Source organism: Muscardinus avellanarius (genome assembly GCF_963383645.1).
Source record: "Muscardinus avellanarius genome assembly, chromosome: 5".
Classification (NCBI taxonomy): Eukaryota; Metazoa; Chordata; class Mammalia; order Rodentia; family Gliridae; genus Muscardinus; species Muscardinus avellanarius.
The window spans coordinates 86641260-86662510 of record NC_137790.1 but is presented as its reverse complement, the minus strand read 5'-3'; positions in this window follow the sequence as shown (position 1 = coordinate 86662510).

Here is a 21251-nt window from a genome sequence, read left to right as displayed (position 1 = left end):
AAGGCTAATTGTAAGTTAATTTTACAAAAAAACTTCGCCACACTTGCCCAGCAAAATGAGGCCAGAAAAGAGAGGAGGAGTTGAATTGTTCCTATGACCCTCCTGTCCACATCTTTCTCCCATGGAACATTTCTTATTCTATTAACAAGGATGAAGAGACAGAGAAGGCATGTGGTTAGCTTACAAAAATGAGATTGTACTATCACCCTCTAACTTTCCTTCTTGATTTAACAATAGCTTTCCCTCCAAGTCAATATTGATGTCATGCGGTGTATTTAATATCTGCATAGTATGATTACACACATATTTTTAAAGCTTTAATTGAATGCTAAATAATTAAACCAAGAAATTGGAATGGTAAATGCTTAATGGAAGACAGCATTGTGCAATGATTAAAACTTTCTTAGAAACTGAAATAGTTACTTAATTTCTGTTGGTTTATTTTGGTTTGTTTGTTGTTTTCTTGTGATGTGAGGAGCTGGGCACAGTGGCAGATATCTGTAATCCTAGCTATGTTGGAACCTAAAACAGGAGGATTACAAGTTTGAGGCCAGCCTTGGGAAAGTAATGAAAACTTTCTGGAAATGAAAATAAGATGGGGGTGTGATTCAGTGTTAGAGCATGTGCTTAGCCATGACCAGGCCCTAGATTAAATTTCCAATACCACAAAAGAAAAAAGGAAGTTAGAAGTAATAGAAAATTCAAATTTCTAATTGCACAGCTTAATACACATAATTTCTGTACTGGTACCAACTCAGTAGTTCAATGATTGAAGATCTGACAGGAAAACAAAGCATGTTTAAAGAAAATATTGCCAATTTTCTTTCTACCCTTCAGATTCTATTACAAATTGCAAATATACTAGTATATTGCAGCTGTTGAACAATAAAATTCAGAATACATTACAATAAAAACTATAGCCTAGCCAGGCGTGGTGGCACACGCTTGTAATCCCCACGCTTGGGAGGCAGAGACAGGAGGATCGCGCTGGTTTGAAGCCAGCCTTGCTGGCTTAAGAGACCCTGTTTCCAAATAAAGTATAAAATAGGTCTGGAAGTGTAACCCGGACATAGAAGGGTTTCCAGGAACCCAAGAACCACCAAAAAATAAAATTAAATTAAATTAAATTTAAAAAACTATAGCCTGCTTTTCTCCTAGTCAGAAAAGAACGTAGAACCAGCCAGCACCCACATTTTTAATATGCATGCAAACTGAAACTTTTGTTATCACACATTCATATTTTTGGGGAGGGTAACTCTTCAAGTTGATTAGTATATAATTAAACTTCCTTGATCTTCCTTTAAAATTCTTTAGAGTAAAAATCAAAATTTGATATACAAATATGAATTAAGCACTTATTTATGCTATTTGATTTTTCAGGTGGTAGGCGGGGCTGAATATGCATTCGAGTTCGTAGCCAGGGAAACCTCATGTTCCAAGGAAAGTCATGAACAGTTGATTGAAAGTTGTGAGATCAAACAACCTGGCGTGAGTAGTAATGCAACTTCTACCTTTTCCCTGGAATCCTATTTGATGTCCTAAGGATCACGTGTTTATGTCATAAATAACACTGGTCTCTCTTCTGCCTTCTGTTTTCCTGAACAGCAAAGTCTATACTGCGATGCTGAAGTTTATATGAGACCTTGGGAGAATTATGTTGAAACTACTGTCAACTGCAAGAAAGCAACGATGGTATGATTACACTGAGTCCACTTGGGGTCAGTCCTGCCCATCCTGAAAAGCCATATTTGGGGTTGAAAAGGAATCATTACTGAAATGAATTGGAGGATGTTGCTTGTAAAAGAGGAGATATCTCACAATCCGTGCTGATCTCTCTTTTCTCATGGGTGGGGAGGAGAGCAGCAATCCTCTTGATCACTTGTCACATTGTCAGTGTCCCTGGCACCTTCCCTGGGCAGTGGTGGGCTGGGGTCTCTGCTGTGAGGCTCTAATTCTGGCCACTCACCTTCAAGGTGCTCCTGAGGCAGGTCCAGGGCTCTGCTGTGCTCTGCATAATATCAGGGAGCTTCATGAGAAATATAGACTCTTATTCATTCCACATTTTCTAAATCAGAATTCCCAGTTTGAAAAAAATCCCCAAGTCGTAGCCTAAAAATTCCAGCACATACCTGTAATTTCAGAACTAGGGAGGCAAAGACAAGAAGATCACAGGTTCAAGAACAATCTCAGCAACTTAGCAAGACCCTCTGCAATTTAGTGAGATGCTGTTTCAAAATAAAAAAATAAAAATAGTGCTGGTGAAGCCAGGTGAGATGGCACACATCTGTAATCCCAGTATCTGAGAGGCTAAGACAAGAAGATTCAGGTTCAAGGACAGCCTAAGCAATTTAGGGAGCCTATTGGCAACTTAATGTGACTCTGTTTCAAAACAAAAATAAAAATGGCTGAGAGTGGAGCTTGGAGGTAGACTGCCCTTGGGTCCAATTCCCAGTAACACACATCAGCACACACATACACAGCTGGGTGTAGCACAAAGGTACACCATCCCTGGGTTCAATTCATACACACATACACACACACACACATACACACACACACACACACACAGATATACACAAACACACACACTCTACAAGTAATTCACACACAGGATTTGTGAAGAGCATTAGGTAGCATCATCTTTTTCAGCTTAAAAGAACCCTGAGCAGTAAAGAACACTTTGCATTTTGTCAAGGAGGAAGCACTAAAAATGGGAAAGACTCTGAGGTGTCAAAATGAATAATAACATTATTAAATGCTTCCTGTGTCACAGGCCCTGTACAGAAGGCTTCACACACATTTCCCATTACTGTTCCTCACAACCCTTGAGGAACATATGAATTTTGTTCCCTTTCTTTCTTTCTTTCCTTTTTTTTTTTATGAAAAGTGAAGCTAATGACAGATTGAATGTTAAACAAATCTGTGCCTATAATTTTTGTCATGATACTTACTGGGGTCTGCCTTGATTCCAAAACCCAGATTATTTTGGTACTCAAAACCGTTTCCAATTATTTGTTCTTTAGATAGTAAGCATATAGGTAGAAGTCAGCCAAATAATCGTTGCTTTATCTTCGAATCCATACTTCAATAGAGGTTACATTTAACTATCTAAACCTCCTTTCTCTCTTTCTTTCTTTCTTTCTTTCTGTCTGTCTGCCTTTCTTTTTTCATTATTTTCTTTTTTTTTACAGTACTGGGGATTGAACCAAGGGGCATTCTTCCAATGAGCAATGCTTCCAGCCCTATTTTTTGTTCTTTATTTTGAACAGGGTCTCACTAAGTTGCAGAGGGCCTCAGTAAGTAACTGAAGTTGGCCTCAAACCTGTGATCCTCCTATCTCAATATCTCAAGTACTAGGATTACAAGCATGCACCACCACATGTAGCTTTAACCTTTTTTTCTGACATAGGTTCTTATCTTATGTGTGTATATATTGATCTACCACAAGACTATAGAAAGGCTGCATTTCAAGCCTCCAATACGTACTAATGTGCTTCAGCCCAACAAAGTGTCCATGGGTATATGCTCTCTATATATTCAGTTCAAAAAACCTATTTGGGCCTTATAGGTTAAAGACATCAATGGTGGTAATAGAAATACAACCAGCTAATAAGTAGTGTGCCATAGATTTACAAAATTCTAGGCTTAGGAGATGCCTTATAGACCATATAGTTGAACCACCCATTTTCTCAGATAAAGACAAAATTCTCCAGCTTGTTTTAGGGTGTGATGAAAAACAATAATGAATGTCTACTTATATTGGCATGAATCAAAAGAGGAAAAAAATAATTCATTCTTCTTGTAAGGTAAATATAGTATTTAAATCCAGCAAAGACCTGCCCCTTTGTAAACTAAGGATCAGCATGTGCTCCCAGTCTCACCTTTCTTCACTAATAGTGTGATTTTGTGGTATCGTGTTCATCTTAATATTTTCTGTTTAGATGATGTTGCTGAGAAGACCTCCAGGTTTTTCGCCTTTCCGATCAATACTAGTAGTGAAATCAAGAGAAGGAACAACTGTAAGTCTATCCTAACGTCAATAGCACCTGTTCAAAATAAAGAACAGGACCCAGAAAGGGAACCATGATATGGTGGTTCCCTCATGGGGATAGCAGGGGACATGAAAAGAAAATAAAACATGACCATGGTCATAAAGAGAAACAGAAGCAGGGCTGTGGGCACCAAAGGGGAAATAGGCTTGTTTGTTGTTATCAGAAACAAGATGTTCTTGGCTATGATCACCAACAGCAAAATAGCCTTTGTTATGGATATCAACATGAACTAGACTATGATCTTGAACATTAAGGGGTATGTTCTTCACCATGGACATCAAATGAGAATGTAAGCAGAAGCATGGGCATGGAAATGGAAAACATGAAAATAAAGATAGAAAAAATGGAAAGCACAAAGCCTGGACACCAGAGCATTTGGCAAGTGTTTCTAAAGATAGTATTACATCTTCTGCACAGACACAAAGAAGACATAGAGGACAACACCCATTGCTTTCCTAGTCCAGTAGGGGATATCAGTTACCTTTTCTGGTTTTCAAGACTCAGATCTTATTGAAGCTGAGATGCCTACTACATCACCACCTCCCAGAGACAGTGAGGACAATTGGATCCCTTATATCCAGATAGAACCTAAGAGCCTTTCACTGAATCTGATACCTGATCTTCTAGGAACAACCTCCCCTAAATGTCCTGGACACCCCTGGAAGCTAGTTCATAAAAAGAATCCAAACATGGAAATGAAGGAATTTCTTGACTCAATCTCTCTGATGCTCTTTATTAACTTGTGCAACCATAGATATTTCTTTAACATTTCATCATCCCCTCCCCACCTTCACCCAAATACAAATATCCTAATATAAGGCACCAAAACTCAAGAAGCTACAGAACAGCATAAAGGGACATGGTCAGATTCCTAATGGAGACATCTTCAATCTCTAGGAGCTACATAACTGAGTACCAAGTTCAAAATTCTTTCTCAGTCTTTCTCAAATTTTCCTAAGCTAGCATAGAAAATGACAAATTCATGTGCCTTTTGGCCTATGCCATTGGCTTCTCTGACCATGAATGGATGTCTTAAAAATATACCTCATCCATTTTCATACAAAGATTCTTGCCATTCTGAGCAAAGTGTGGCACCTCATTCTTCCACATATATGAAATTTTAAAAAGTCAAGATACTGCATACTGAACTTTTCAATGGGGTAAAAGTGAATAAAAACCTCGACATCCAAGAGTGATAACAGGAAAGAAGGACAGGAGGGTAGAAGGGAAGGAGAGGGGAAAGTCAGTTAACTGGCTTCTGATTTCCAGAATGGCCTAGGTCTGGCCAGTCGTTGCTCCAGCTCTTCTACCAAGCTGTTCTGATCATTCCTTGGTGAGAGTGTTTCTCACAATTCAGTAGCTTCTGTGTCCTCGTTAAGCACTCTTAGCAGCATGACTTTCACACAGGAGTTTTCTGTTTAATATTGACTCTGGTTAGATTAAGTCTTAGTTTTCAGCTCCTCAGTGATTAATAATAAGGATGAAAAGCAGAGAAATTGATATCAAAGCAGCTTGCAAAATTAAGGCAACCTCATTTTCATAATTGTCAAAGTAATATTATGAAAAGTAAATGCAAATTTGTGTACATAATTGAATGAGACTATTTCTCTTTAGACACACCTTAAAATCACATCGTTTTTTGTTATGATATTGAAGATCATTGACATTTGCAAAAGAGAATATTACGATTGTCTTTTACCACCTTTTGGTGCAAAGAAGACATGCATTTTATACTCAGTGCTTTAGTTTTGCCTATGGAAACAAGATATGGCTTTAAACAACTACACACTCCTGCAAATGCATATGTAACTGCTTTAAAAAAAACTTGAGCTCTGAATATTTTTTTAATTTAATTTTTTTGAATTTTTTTAATGATGCATTGTATTCATACATCATGTTGTGGTAAAAAAAAACTGAATATTTAATTTCAAGTGTTGTCTGTACTTTTGAACAAGAACCAATAATTTTGGTAAAAGGCCTCACCCTGTGAACTAGTTACTTCACATTATTATTATTATTATTATTACTATTACTATTATTATCGAACAATTCCACTGTATTAACAGTTTTACTGTACTTACAGAGACTCCTACAATCCTGTGAGTACAAGGGCCGACCCCCAAAGGCAGAGGCAGAGACTAAGGAGCAGCAGAGACTAACACCCCAGCAGCCTCTGCCGGCCTCTGCCTGAGTGGAAGGACAAGAAGAAACACAGAATGTAATCCCAACAGAGAAGAATGTCATATTATCATTCTATGCCTGGAGAAATAAAGTTCAGACTCATTAAGTCACCGTGGCCTTCTTTCAGCCACTCCCATCCTACAGGAGATTCCAGCTGTCTCCATCACTGCAGCTCTGCCCTGAAGTTCACAATCCCACTCTGGAACATGCTCCCTAACCAGGGTGGGAACCCTTAGGCAGGACATTATAAGTCTTGTGATTAAGATCAGCCCCTTGCTCTTACTGGTGGGCCTTAGACGGCAAGTTCCGGAGAGGACAGGAGTCACACCCAGAGTTTTTGGAGGATTCGACCTTTCATAGAATCTCCTTTAACTCTTTTGAAACTTAACGTTCCTCAGGCTTCATCCATGCCCTCCGTCATTTCCCCCTCTTTTGTTAAATTGGAAGGCAGATGCAGTGAGAGGTGAGAGTGAGGTTAGAGGACTTTGTACCTGCAAAGGATCTCCGGACCCACCTAAGTCCTGAAAGTATAAGCATAAAAAACAGCCCAATAAGTATCAATTGGAATATTCCAGCTAGTGTCTTCACTAAATTTGACAAAGGGTTATTGGTCATAATATTATTTAAAGCATTGAAAAATTTATCATCATATTCTGAAGAGAGTACATGAGCAAATGCTTCTTTGGGATCTCTTTTCAATGCAGTAATATCCAAGGAATTATTGCCAGTAATGCTGGCCAAATGCTGATGAACAGAGTCCCACTTATATTTTGTCTGATTGTATTCTAAATTAGTAACACAAAATTGACTAATGTTCTAATGACATCTCAGAGATAATCAATACTGTTGATTCCCTATCCATTGAAGAGTTTCTCTAAACTCATTTACCTCATCTAACAATTGTCGATCTACTCTAGCATGTTGTTCCCACAAAGCATGAGATTGATTATGCCAATTAGTTATAAATTCCTCATTTTGGACAGAATTATGCAATGCCATTCCTGCGACAGCTCCCACAGAGGCAACAGTTATGAGTCCTTTTATTCCTACCATGATCCATTCGATAAAACATTTTCCCCTATGAAGTTTATATTGATGAAAAGCAAGAAACAAATGATGATTCCTCCCAGGGGTAGTTTAAGGTGATAGGTATTGAAATATGTGATCTTTGTCTGAGAATCATAATACTATCTTTAGACCTATCAAAGCTGACAGATGCATTAATGCAGGTATATAATCTACAATCATAGCATGTCACATTATTTTGTTGATCTATCAAAGAGCCTATGGCTAGTAGATAAGGGGGTTTTACACACGCCTGTATCCAGAATTTTGTAGTGTAATATATAGAGTACTTTTGTGGAGCTACCACAGAAGCATGCGCTCCAGCCAATTTCAATGAATATAAAGCAGCTACGAGTTTCCATATATGCCACTGTTCTGCCCCTAAAAAGCCAGCAGCCATGATGTGAGGTGTAGGTGGAGCCAAACCCCCATTATGCCAGGAGATTACACTATCAACATGTCCCTGGTGTTTAGATCTAGTAATATTCTAATGTACAGTACTATTATTACAATACACATCATTACGTTCTTCATCACAATCAGTAAAATACCCGTATGGACCCCAATCTACAAAAGTGAAATTTTTATGAGTAGCAACCCGGGCCCGTTTTGCCCTCCATGAACTCCATTCTAATGGAGCATAATTTTTCTTCCTCCAAGAGACTGTTTTGCATGGTAGTTCTGAGGGGACTAAGAAAGTAGCGGTATAATTACTTATAAGATGAGAAGCCCTCAAATCGGTAGCATCCAGCAAGAAAAGAAAAGCAGCAAAAAATCCAATATGTAATCCAGTCCCATTATTAGCATGGTACCCCCACTACTGGGGAAGTATCAGAAGACACATGTCAATTCCCCCAAACAAATAAGTAAAGTCTTATATCCTGATATGAAGTTTATAAATCTTCCTTCTTCATCAGGGTGGCTGGGTGGCATCTTCCAGCGAGGCGGCATCATTTCTGAATGGTTGGTGAACACTAGTGGTCCATTATCTGCCCAGTCAACAAATTCTAAGTTCAGTACATGTAGTTGTCACCACTCACCCCTGAGATAAAGCACAATATATAGCAATCATTGCTAAAAACATCTTGTGTGGTATTACCGGTCCTCCAGCTTCTTTTACTTTGTGTCCGCCTTCCTACTGAGATTCTATGTGCCCACATCATGTAGGATTTCTTTTCTGATATCTGCATTCCATGAAGCTGGAACCATGTTTTTTTCATCTTTCTTTCTCCACTGGAGTTTTTGGTCAGGCATCCAGAATTGCTCTCCATTATCTACAGAAACAAGAGCATCACCTCTGCCTGGAAATGTAGTTTTCCTGGCTTCCATTCATTAGTATAATTTTTTAAACAAAATTTTTATTGAACATAAATAGTATACATATAAACTATATTTGGTGCTCTCTCCCCTCTGCCCCCATTTTCCCTTCCCCCCTCCAACCAATGGTTGTCTAGGGTAACCATGTCATACTCATAATTTTACACATATTCGGATGTAGACCCTCATTAATCAAGATCAGCCTTCCTCCTTTCCTATATTTCCATTCAAACTTTGCTGATATTTCCCCTCCATTACCTGGAGTCTCACTGGTATCCTCTGTGTTCCCTAGTTTGGGCATATTAGAGGAAACATATGTACCTTCTCCTTCTGTGTTTGGCTGATCTCACTTAATATAATGTTCCCCAAGACATCCCATCTTCTTGCAAATGATATACTTTTGTTCTTCTTTATGGCCGAATAGAATTCCATTGTGTGTATTTCCCAAAATTGCTATCCATTCATCTGTTGATGGAGATTTGGGTTGGTTCCATATTTTGGCTATTATGATTTGTGCTGCTATGAACATAGGTATGCATATGTTGCTGTATTTCTCTGAATTCAACCCCTTTGGAAAGATACCCAGGATTGGTAGAGCTGGATCATATGGTGGATCTATTCCCACCTTTCTTAGGAATCTCCACACAGATCTGCATAGTGGCTGAACTAGTTTGCACTCCCACCAACAATGTAAAAGAGTTCCTCTTTCCCCACATCCTCGCCAGCATTTGTTGTTGTTTGATTTCTTTATGCTTGTCACTCTGACTGGGGTTAGATGGAATCTCAGTGTAGTTTTGATTTGCATCTCCCTGATGGCCAGTGATGAAGAACATCTTTTCATGTATCTATTGGCCCTTTGTATCTCTTCTTTTGTGAAGTGTCTATTCAGTTCATTTGCCCATTTCTTGATTGGGTTGTTTGTTTTGCTAGTGAAGAGTCTTTTGAGCTCTTTGTATATTCTGGATATTAGCCCCCTATCAGAGTGGTGGCTGCTAAAGATCTTTTCCCATTCTGTAGGCTTCCTCTTTAGGTTACTGATGGTTTCCTTTGATGAGAGGAAACTTTTTAGTTTGATGGTATCCCACTTGTTAATTCTTGCTTTAATTTCCTGAGCTTTGGAGATTTTGTTGAGAAAGTTACTGCCTGTGCCAATATGTTGTAGTGTTGAACCTATGCTCTCCTCTAATAACTTCACAGTCTCAGGTCTAATTTCTAAGTCTTTGATCCATCTTGAGTTGATTCCTGTGCATGGTGAAATATAGGTGTTTAGTTCCATTTTTCTACAAATGGATAGCCAGTTCTCCCAGCACCATTTGTTGAAAAGGCTGTCTTTTCTCCAGCGTATGAGTTTGGCCCCTTTGTCAAAAATTAATTGACTAAAGATGTGTGGGTTTGTTTCTGTATCTTCTATTCTAATCCACTGGTTAGTATATCTGTTATTGTGCCAGTACCATGCTGTTTTTACTACTATTGCTCTATAGTATAATTTGAAGTCTGGGACTGTGATGCCTCCTGCATGTTTCTTATTGCTGAGAATTGCTTTGGCTATTCTGGGTCTTTTCTTTCTCCATATAAAGTTCATGATTGATTTTTCTAGGTCTGTGAAGAATGTTGCTGGTATTTTAATGGGAATTGCATTGAATCTATAGATCAGTTTTGGCAGAATGGGCATTTTGATGGTATTTTTTCTGCCTATCCATGAGCATGGGAGGTCTTTTCATCTTCCAAGGTCTTCTTCAGTTTCTTTCTTTAATGTTTTATAGTTTTGTTGTAGAGGTCTTTTACATCTTGGGTTAGGTTAATTCCTAGGTATTTTATTGGTTTTGAGGTTATAGTGAATGGAATTGTTTTCTTTGTTTCTTTCATTGTGGATTCATTATTGGCATATAGAAAAGCCACTGATTTCTTTAGGTTGATTTTGTATCCTGTGACTTTGCTGAATTTGTCAATCAGCTCCACAAGTCTTTTGGTTGAGTTCTTTGGGTCTTCCAGATAAAGGATCATGTCATCTGCAAATAAGGATAATTTTAATTCCTCTCTTCCTATGTGGATTCCTTTGATTTCCTTCTCTTGTCTTATTGCTGCGGCAAGGTTCTCAAGGACTATATTGAAAAGGAGTGGTGATAGCAGGCATCCTTGTCTTGTTCCGGATTTTAGAAGAAATTCTTGCAGTGTTTCCCCATTCAATATAATGTTGGCTTTGGGTTTACAGTATATTGCCTTAATGATGTTGAAGTACGTTCCTTCTATCCCAATTTTCTACAGTGTTTTTAACATAAATGGGTGTTGTACTTTGTCGAATACTTTTTCAGCATCTATTGCTCTGATGATGCGGTTTTTGTTCTTGGTTCTATTTATGTGGTGAATAACATGTATTGATTTGCGTATGTTGAACCAGCCTTGTTTTTCTTTTGTATTATTCTTTTGATATAGTTTGAATGCATATGGCTAGTATTTTGTTTAGAATTTTTGCATCTATGTTCATTAAGGATATTGGTCTGTAGTTTTCCTTTCTTGAGGTATCTATATTTGGTTTGGGGATTAATGTGATACTGGCCTCATAGAAGTAATTTGGGAGAGTTCCATCTCTTTCAGTTTCCTGGAACAAGTTATGAAGTATTGGTATTAGTTGTTCACTGAAGGTTTTGTAAAATTCAGCTGGAAAGCCATCTGGGCCTGGGCTTTTCTTTGGTGGAAGAATTTTTATTGCCATTTCTATTTCTTTCATTGCTATTGGTTGGTTTAGGCTTGCTATGTCCTCTTGGTTGAGTTTAGGTGGGTTAATTGTGCTTAGAAATCTATCAATTTCTTCCATGTTTTCTAGTCTATTTGGAGTATAAATTTTTAAAGTAGTTTCTGATAATCTTTTGAATTTCTTCACTATCTGTAGTGATATCTCCTTTTTCATTTCTAATTTTGATAATTTGAGTTGATTCTCTTTTTCTTTTGGTTAGGTTGACCAGGGGTTGATCAATTCTATTAATCTTTTCAAAGAACCAGTTTTTTGTTTTATTGATTCTTTGAAATTTTTTTTGTTCTCTATTCCATTTATTTCTGCTCTAATTTTAATAATTTCTGGCCTTCTGCTGGCTTTGGGAATAGACTGTTGCAGTCTTTCTAGGTCCTTTAGTTATGTCATTAGGTTCTTTACTTGGTGATTCTCTGTCCTTCTTATGTGGGCACTCAATGCAATAAACTTTCCTCTTAATACTGCCTTCATAGTGTCCCATAGATTTTGGTAGGTTGTGTCTCTGTTTTCATTTGTTTCCATAAATTTCATTATTTCTTCTCTAATTTCCGCTCTTACCCATTCATCTTTCAATAGTGTATCATTCAATCTCCATGTATTTGTGTAATTTCTTTTGAGTTTCCTGTTGTTGATTTCTACTTTTATTCCATTATGATCTGAAAAGATGCAAGGAATTATATTACATTTTTTGAATTTGCAGGCGTTTTCTTTGTGACTCGGGATGTGGTCTGTTTTGGAGAAGGTTCCATGGGCTGCTGAGAAGAATGTGTATCCTGTAGTTCCTGGCTGAAATATTCTGTAAATGTCTATTAGGTCCATTTGGCTTATGGTTTTCTTTAGTTCTAAGGAGTCTTTACTCATTTTTTGCCTTGAAGATCGATCCAGTGGTGTGAGAGGCATATTAAAGTCTCCCAGAAATATTGTACTTGGGTCTATTTGGGATCTGATATCCAGAAAGTTTTGTTTTATAAATGTGGTTGCACCTACATTTGGGGCATAAATATTTACTATCATTATATCTTCTTGGTGTATTGTTCCTTTTAATAAAAGGAAGTGCCCTGATTTGTATCTTCTGATGTGTTTTAGTTTAAAGTCTGTTTTGTTGGATATCAGGTCTTTTTTGGTCTCCAATAGCATGGGATATCTTTTTCCATCCTTTCACTTTCAGTCTGTGGATGTCTTTGGCTATAAGATGGGTTTCTTGCAGACAGCATATATTTGGATTATGTGTCCTAATCCACATTGCCAGTCTACGTCTTTTGATTGGTGATGTAAGTCCTTTGATGTTAAGAGATATTATTGAAATATGATTTTTGTTTTCTGCCATTTTGTGTTCTGTCTACTATTGGGTGGTTTTGTCTTTCTTCTTTTCTTAAATGGCCTACTTATGGACTTCATCTCTTCTCTGGTTCTGAAGTCTGCTTCTTTTTTCTTCTTTATGGTTTATTTCTTTAAGAATTTTCTCTAGTGTTGGCTTTGAATTCATGAAATTTTTAAGATTCTGTTTATCCTGAAATACTTTTGTTTCCCCAATGATTTTGAATAGTAGTTTTGCTGGATAGAGTAGCTTTTGTTGGAAGTTATTTTCTTTCAGGGTCTGAATCACATCTTACCAGTCTCTCCTAGCAGTCCTGACCTGGGTTGTATAGTCTGGGGTGATTCTTATTGTTTTGCCTCCATATGTCACCCGTCCTTTTGTTCTCACTGCTTTTAAGATTTTTTCCTTGGCCTCTATGTTGGTCATTTTGGCTATCTTGTGGCATGAAGAGGTCCTTCTTTGGTCCTGTCTCAATGGTGTTCTGTATGCCTCCTGGACATGAAGATCCAAGTCTCTTTTCCATGTTTGGAAAATTATCTGAAATTAGTTCTTTTTTTTTTTAATTTTTCATTGGTGGACTGTATTCATACACCATAGTGGGATACAAAAAAACTTTTGTCGACATACATGCACACATCGCCCAGTCAGCCCTCACCCGATCCCCACCCCATTCCCTCCCCATCCCTCCTTCCCATGCTTGGCTTAGTGGTTGACATCTAGTATTATAGCAATTTATCCAAAATTAAAAATGATAATCTCACATAACAGTTTCATTTGTCTGATACCAAGTTTTTGATAACTTAAAGATAACATTTCAATATTTCTTTTTGCTTTCTTTCTTACCAGAGAATATTTTTTTTCTTTTTTTTAGGTGAAACTATCATATATTTATATATTTATTTTTCAGAAAAAATCTATTCTAATATGGAATATGGACTCTAGATACCCAAAACGATCTTGAAAAAGAACAAAGCTAGAAGATGTATATTTTCTGATTTCAAACCATATCTTTATATACAATAATTGAAACAGTGTAGTACTGTTATAAAGGCAGATATATAAACCATTGGAGTTAAATAAAAGCCTAGAGATACATTCTTCCATATATTGTAAAGTTATTTTTGACAGGGTTTCCATGAACATTTGGTGGGGGAAATAATAATCTTTTAACTAAATATTGTTGAAAAATAATAATTACATGAAAAAGAATAAAATTGGACCCTTACCTAATCCCATATACAAATATTAACTCAAAATAGATAAAAGACCTAAATATAAATCTTAAGACTATAAACTTTTAGAAGAAAATCTGGGTCATAAAACCTCACAACATTGAGATTGGCAGTGATTTCTTGGATATGGTTGCAATGGCACAGGCAACAGAAGGGTATACAAACTCCCTAAAAAAATAAAATATTGTATATCCAAGGACAATGTAAACAGAGTTAAAAGTTACTGATAGAATGGGATAAAATATTTCCAAATGCTATATCTGAAGGTATATTAATATTCCAACTAGAAATCCTAAAAATTACCAACAATAAAAGCAAACAATACAATTTAGAGATAGGTTAAAGACTAACATAAATAATGAATCTCTACAGATAACTAATCTTAGTTGTCTGTTGGATGGAAAATCTTGTTTCTCTGGTTCTGGTGTATGTTACCTATTTCTTCTTTGTAGTTAATCTCTTTGAGTATTTTCTCTAGTGCTGGTTTTGAAGACATAAATTCCTTCAGTTTCTGTTTGTCATGGAAGCTTCTTATTTCTCCATCTAATTTGATAGAAAGTTTTGCTGGGTAGAAAATTTTTGGCTGGAAGTTGTTTTCTTTCAGAGTTTGGAATCTGTTACTCCAAGCCCTTCTGGCTCTCATGACTTGGTTTGGGAAGTCTGGAGTGATTCTAATTGGTTTGCCTCTGAATGTCACTTGGCCCTTTGTTCTTGTTGTCTTTAAGATTCTCTACTTGGCTTCCACATTGGTCATTTTGACAATTATGTGGCGTGGGGATCCTCTTCTTTGATCCTGTCTAAAGGGAGTTCTATAAGTTTCCTGGACCTGTGCATCGACCTCTTGCTCTATTTTTGGAAAATTTTCTGCTATGATTTTCTTGAAGAGATTGTTGATCCCTTTGGTTTCATCTTCTTTTCCCTCCTCTATTCCAATTATTCTTAGGTTAGCTCTCTTAAAATGGGCCCATATTTCTTCAATGTCAGATTCCTGCTGTCGGATATTTTTTTCTAGATTAGAAACTATGCGTTCATTTTTGGAATGATCATCTTCTAGGAGCGAGATTCTATTCTCCATGTGGTCTAATTGGTTGTTTGTACTTTGAATTGAGGCCTTTAATTCATTAATTGCCTCCTTTATCTCTCTTTGGCTCTCTCTGAATTCTTTTCGAAACACCTCTATTATTTCTGCAGTTATTTTCCTGACTTGATCTTCTATAAATCTCTGATTTTCTGTTTTATCGGGTTCTGATGTAGTGGGGTTGTGGGCATTCATTGCTCCATTGTTATTCCTCTTTCCCATGATTTCGGAAGTTTGTGCCTTCTCTTGGTTCTTCCCTTGGGTCACTACGACTTCACTTAAGGTGCTCTGGATCTTGAGTCTGTGGTATCTCAGTCCCCACTACTCCTTTACTGGGTTGTATGGCAGAGTCTCAGACCCAGGGAGTCAATAGAGGCTGCTTTAGACTATGGGGGGTGGGGGGTGCCAGTTTGGGCTTTCTCCTATGGTGTAATATCTCTGCCACCACCACTCCCCCACTGGGTCAAGTCCCTGGGAGTCAGTACTGGGATTTCTCCTCTGTGGCCCGCAATTTGACTCACTGTTGTTGAGTACGCAGATGGAGCTGTAGTGGATTCGGTGAATTCACTGCTGCTGCTGCCGGTGGCAATATGGCGCTGCTGCCTCACCCTCGGCCATGAGGCTGGCGTATTTCTTCTCTGGTTTTGAGCTCCGCTCTGAGTCCCTTGGCCTGTTGTCCGCCGCTTCTCTCTGGAGCCTGGTGGGCTGTTGAGTGCGTTGGTTTGTAGCCGTAGCTGTCTGGTGAGTTCACCACTGCTGCCAGTAGTAAGGCGCTGCTGCCGCATATTCGAGCGTGAGGCTGGCGCATCTCCTCTATGGCACTGAACTCTGTTCTGAGACACCCTCCTCTCTGGGGCTGGTGATTTTTTTGTTTCTCTGGTGATTGTGTTTTCTGGCTATGAAAGGCTCTGAAATTATTTCTTTGAAGAGATTACGGATGCCCTTGGTCTGTACCTCTATCCCTTCTTCAATGCCTGTTATCAGTAAGTTAGGATGCTATATTATCCCATATTTGCTGGATGTTTAGGTTTTGTTGCTGTAAAGATTTCTGTATACCACTGACCGTGTTTTTGGTTTTGGATGTACTGTCTTCTAACATTGATATTCTGTTTTCCATTTTATCTAATCTTCCAGAATTTCTTTCTATTGCTGTCTTCATTTTACTTATTGAGTCTTTCATTTCATTCCAGACCTCTTTCTGATTCTTTATTAGTGTTTCCAACTCATCTTTCATCTCCTCTAGACTTGTTTTAATCCTTTCATCATATTGTAAATCAAGATTCTGAACTCCCCTGCTTGCATTTCTTGTAGGTCAGTATTCATGACTTCTGTCATTTCTCCACTATTCCTGGTTCTCATATTTTCAACGTTCTCAGGCCTGTTCTTCTGTTGTCTTCCCACTGATTGTGGGTATTGTGCATAGTCCAGTCTTAGTAGAATGGATTTAGAAGAGTTAAAAGGTAAACAGTACTTTTTCGAGTGATGAGGGTTGGGTGATGATGTAGTAGCAGGGGTCGAAAGTCAGGAGCCCTGAAAACCAAAATTTTGTTTCTCTGCTTCACAAAATGACAATAAACAGTAGCCAATGCCAACAGGTGTTGAGTGCACTGTTGCAGACTCGGTGAACTCGCTCCCGTCACTGAAGGCAATATGGCGCCGCTGCCACACCCTTGGCTGTGAGGCTGGCATATTTCTTTTCCTGTTTTGAGCTCCACTCTGTCCCTGGAGGGCGTGCTGAGCCTGGTCCCTGGGAGCTTAGATGCTCCCTGTGCTGAGGAAACTGCTGAACTACACCGAGCTGTTCCACAGCTGCTCACCTCAGCTCACTGTCTCTCTGGAGCCTGAGGAAAAGTTGCGTAATAGGCACAGGACTGTCAGGAATATATGAGTCTCTATACCAGGGAACAAGTTAACTACATAAGCTGAGTCAGATACATTTAAAGCACAAGAACATCTTTCTAACAGGGCAACTAAAGCAAACAATTCATTTTTCTGGGTAGATTGGTAAGGGGTTGGGATTTGTAATTTTAAATCCAGACCATAAATAGCAGCCTTTTGTTGTTTAGTAACATCAATATAAGAAGGAGCATAGGAATAGGTTGTGAAACAACAATAGAATTAATAATCCAGTCACATCTAGTGAGGAAATTCTGTAATTTTCCCTGAGGATAATGAAAAGTAATATCAGCAACAAAATCAACTAAAGCAATTTGTAATGAAGTGTAAAGTTTAAAAAGATTATGGAAAGTTTCCTTATTAAATGGTATAGTAATAAATCTGGTATCATACTCAGAGAGAAATAATTCTTTTTAAACCTAAGACAATTATAGACAAATGGTCAATGTAAGGGATAATTGTTTTTGACCCCTTATGATGGGTATACACCCATTTTAATGGCTTATCCTTCTGAACTATAATTCCTGTAGGCATATTGGAAGTGCCCATAATCAATAATCCTATGTCTTTGTCCGGTTTTTATCATTGAACAACTCCTCAGAGATTCTTCATTCTACCAATTTTAACTCTTGTGTTGGTTGTGCAGTAAGCACTCATGGGCTATCTGAGGAATAGTCTCCTTCTAAAGTGGCAAAAAGATGTTGTAGGGTATAATTTGGAATTCCTAGAGTGGGTCAAATCCAATTAATATCTCCTAACAATTTTTGCATGTCATTTAGTGTACAATTAGCTGGGATGTCTATTTGGGCAATCTTTGATTTCACTGTCTGCCTCTGCACTACAAAACCTAGATAATCATAAGGAAGCATAGTTTGAATGTTCTTCGGGGCGATTTTCAAATCCTGAGTTTGTCAGGCTTGAACTGTTTCTTTAAGAAGATTAAGTAGGGTTTCCTTTTCAGGGTGAGCAAGTAAAACATGATCCATATAATGGACTATATATGTCTTTGGGCACAGTTCTCTGATAGGCTGTGATGCTATGTCAGCATAATATTGATACATGTTGGAGAGTTAGCCATCCCCTGAGGCAGTACTCCTCATTGAAATCATTTTACAAGCTGAACATTATCAAGAGAGGGAAGAGTAGAAACAAATCTTTGACCATCTTTGAGAAGGTGCAATCTTTTAAATCAATTATAGTGATCTCCTAATCTTGGGGTATCACGGGTGGGGCAGGTATGACTGGCTGTAATGCACCCATGGGTCGAAGAGTCTTATTAACATTTCTTAGATCAATTAACATTCTCTATGTTTTGTTTATTTATTTATTATTATTTACTTACTTATTTTTCACTGTTTAAGGAATTTTTATTAAAGTAAGAATTTTATGATCCAAATAATGTTTCCTTGCTCAGTCATTAATTCTGTTGCTTAGAACAGAACTGATATTCTGAGCTATTCCACAGTAAAGAATTACAAACTTAAAGAAAGGAATGCTTTAAATTTTTGTACTTTGCTGAAAATTCTTTTTCCCAGGGTCTATAAGACATTAATTTGTTTTTATATTTTACTATTTTTTGTGTTTTTTGTTATTTTTGGTATTAGGTTTGATAGAGGGGAGAATTAGCAATTGAGCAATATATTCTCCTTTCTTTATCTCTGTATTATTGGAAACATGTATTATGACAGAAATTAACTCTGTATAATCCTCATTAATCACACCGGTATGCACAAGGAGGCCCTTTAACTTATTGCTGCTGCAAACAAGAATTAACCCTATAGTATATTTTTTTAAATCAGGCCCACATATTTAAGGTCTACTTTTTGAGGGTTATTAATAACTAATAATTGTTGAGAATGAGGTGCTGGTAAGTCTATAGCAGCACTTCCTTGCCTGGCCCCAGTAAGTGTCATTATATTTGACAAAGTTACAGGAATGTTGTTTTTTTTTTGATGGTCATATCTTTTATTTTTAATTTTTTAAGCTCCTGTTCAGAAAATTGTCTCTCATTTTGTTTGGGGCTGAAAAAACACCTCCCTATTAGTTTTCCTAATTTTTTTTAATTTGCTTTCATCCTTATCAAATTTAGATCAATATTTATTTATTTATTTATTAAATGTTTCACTTTCTTACAAATAAGGCATATTCTAGTGAGTGGCTGGATTTTTTTCCCTTCTGCCCATCTTTTTTTACTTGTAGGGGAGCTCTACATTCCTTTTTCATATGTCCTGGCTCCCCATAATTGAAACACTTTTGTTTACTCATATTCTGTATTCTTTTCTGTTTTAATTGCCTTTGTCTGGGCATTATATATTACTGTCCCTATGCTTTGACATGCTTTTATATAATCTAAAGCATTCCTACTTTCCTTAATGGGCCAAATAGTCACTTGACAATCTTCATTAACATTATTGAAAACTACTTGTGTAATCAATGCCGCAAACCGGCTCAGTTGAGATTGGGGTGATCTCACTCACGATCGAAAAATCTCAGAAAAGATGGATGAAGAATTAGGGTGCCGTACTGCAGCCACTTATCTGCAGCGATTCTTTCCCTTCTAGGAAATAAATTTCTTTAAGTTCCTATTTATGGCGCTTCTGGAAAGAATCTGACATGGACAAGAGCTTCTTGAGCTAATGACACTTTATTACAAGAACCCAGAAAATTTATATCTTTCACCAGTGGGGTTAATAGTAAAAAAAAAAAAAAAAAAAAAAAAAAAAAAAAAGGAAAGGAGTGTAATCACCATAAATTAATAATCAAGGTAAAGAAAAACAAGTTAGTCCGGTATTCGAGAGATTAGCTCAGAATCTTCTCCAGAACCCAGAACCCGCAGCAGATCCGGCTGTCTTTGCGAAGGGCAAATTCCAGGAGAAACGGCACGCCCAGGGCTTGGAGAATAGGCTTCTCATGGAGTGTTCTTTAACTTTTTGGAACTTTCTGTCTTTAGGGCTTAGTCCATAAGTCAGGCATGGGGAGATGTGGCGATTCAGGTGAATGTAATAAAGTTCTCCCAGGTGTTCACCTTGCCTTCTAAATTCTGAAAGCTTAAGCAAACTCACAACACAGTTTGGCAGATAAACACCAAAATATACCATGAAGTTTTTAGATTTAGTTGTCAGATGTATTTCCTTAGCTGATGAACACTTTTCCTCAAATGATAGGCTTATTAGAAGCCTATTCCTCTTTTAATAATCCATTTCCACATCACGATCTTTCTGCAACCTGCTTTTAATCTTTCTAATTCCTTTCTTTCCCATTTGGGACAATCTTATGATAAGCTCTTCTTCATACAAGAATCCTTTCTTATTCTCACCATATTTCCTTTCTTTTACACATTTATTATATCTATCCTTGTTTCAGACATACTCATTTCTTAGCCACGTGGCACCTCTTTGTGGCGCCTCTTTGTCTCGGGTAGTGTTCATACTGGGTGTAAAGGTTACGAATCTTCCTAGCTTTCAGCTCTATTGTTTTGGGCAGTATTAGCTGCTCATAAAGTGTATCTTCTCTGTATCTAGGCAGGATCGCAAGGATAAACAGTTACCAGTTGTCTCCCCTTTAGGGCTAATGGTTTCAGTTAACTTAATGCTTTTACTATGTGTTATTGAAAGTCAGAGATAGAGGGGAAATCTCCGTTTGTAATTACTGCTTGGAATGCTGTCGCTGCATCTGAATTCTAACTAGATTTTATTACCACTTGAACAAAGCCGAGGACTAGTTTAGAGGCTTAGACAAATTACCAGGAAGTTTATTTTCCACGGACTCAGTTTCTCTCACAGTCCTGATCTTACACCACCAGAGCAATTCGTGTGGAGAGTTAAAAGAATACTAAAAGAATAATAGTTATAAAAGAATATCTAAAAGTGGAGGAGTTTTTTTGGCCAGAGACGACACCCTCTCTCGGGGCTAATTGCCGATGACTACGTGTCACACACACGCAGATGCTGAGAGGAAGTAGGTGGTCTCGGCAAATCAACATTTCTGACAATTTTGCATTCTTTTTAGTTTTTTTAAATAGAATCCTGCAGTTTCTGAATAAAAGAACTATATTCTTAGGCGGGTCCCTGCAGGATTTTTGTAAATGGCTCTCCTGTTCCTGTTTCATTTTTTTTGCCAAGCTATAACAGCGGCTTCTCGAATCCAATACAGCTGATGCGGTTGTACATTTTGGACCTGAGTTGTTACATTTGACCAGTCTCCAGTTCCAGTGAGTAACTCATAGGACAACTGAGCTGGATTTCCCCAAGCCATTTGATCATGCAGTTTGTTTTGCCTCCTCACTAAGCCATATCTGCCATTGCAAATATTGTTTTTCTGTAAGGACCATCTTTGTTACTACATAGAAATCATAAGGGACTCA